Here is a 1,072-nt window from a genome sequence, read left to right as displayed (position 1 = left end):
CCCCTCTCCCCCACCCCCAATCCTGTCGATCCCCCTCCTGGCTCAGGCTGGGCAGCCTCACGGCCGGCAGCATGGCTTCCTGGCTACCAACCGAGTGGCCAGCCCTTGCCGTGTCCGTGGTTTCTGCCAGTGCCTGGCCTCGGGCCCTTGCTACAGGCCCTGCCCCTCGCAGCGACTGCCGGCTTACGGAGCGCTCGCTCTGAGCGCTGGGCTCAGCTCCCGGGGGTCAGGGTTCTCACTGCTGTTTCACATGGAAGGAAACTGAGGCTCAAGAGTTCCCTTCAGTGCTGTGCTCAAGGTCACATCACAGGTGCAGTTGCGGAGCTAGGATTTAAATCTTCTCTCATTCAGTTTGTCGTCTCGAATTTGGACCTGAGGAGTGGACTGGGGAGGGGGCGGTACTGTGACCCGGCAGGAGCGGGACAAGGGGCCCTAATGAGGGGGATCTGGGCAGCAAATCTGTGGTTCCAGCGAGCCCCCGCCCTCAGCAGCCCCCCTGGCTCTGGCTGAAAATGACAACTCCGGCCAGAACCGGCTCGCGCGCCCACGACACAGCCATTCATGATTGAGGTGCGCATCCCACTTCATCGCCAAGACTTCCAATTAACGTGGGTTGCTATGTCTGGTGCTGGGTTAGTTTCTCGTATTTTTCCGTCCCCCCTCCCCCCTCCCCGAGTTTACTATTTCGGAGAGACACTAGCTCTGTCATCGTGTTTGTCTCGCTCCCTCCCCACCCTCAGCAGAGGAAAACCAAAAAGCCACAGCTGGCGGCGAATGCGCGCCGGCGCTGGCCCGCGCCCTCGGCGGCGGTCTCCTGTTGCTTCTCGGAGCGGCCTGCCCTTTGAAAAGGAATCTCTCCCGCACCCGGGAGCAGCGGCGGCGCGCTCCGAGGAGCCGGCGGCGCGCGGCGAGCGGGAGAGGGTCTGCGCGCGGACGCCAACCGGAGGTCGGCGGACGGTGACGTCGCGGTCCCCGGAGCCCAGCCCCGGCTGAGCTCCCGCCCACCACTCCCCACCCCTGCAGGACGCGCCTCTCCAACAAGCCCCAACCCTTCCCAGCAGGGGAGGCGGGA

The sequence above is a fragment of the Mesoplodon mirus genome (genome assembly GCF_964341445.2).
Source record: "Mesoplodon mirus genome assembly, chromosome: 7".
Lineage (NCBI taxonomy): Eukaryota > Metazoa > Chordata > Mammalia > Artiodactyla > Ziphiidae > Mesoplodon > Mesoplodon mirus.
Note: the sequence above shows the minus strand (reverse complement) of the source record.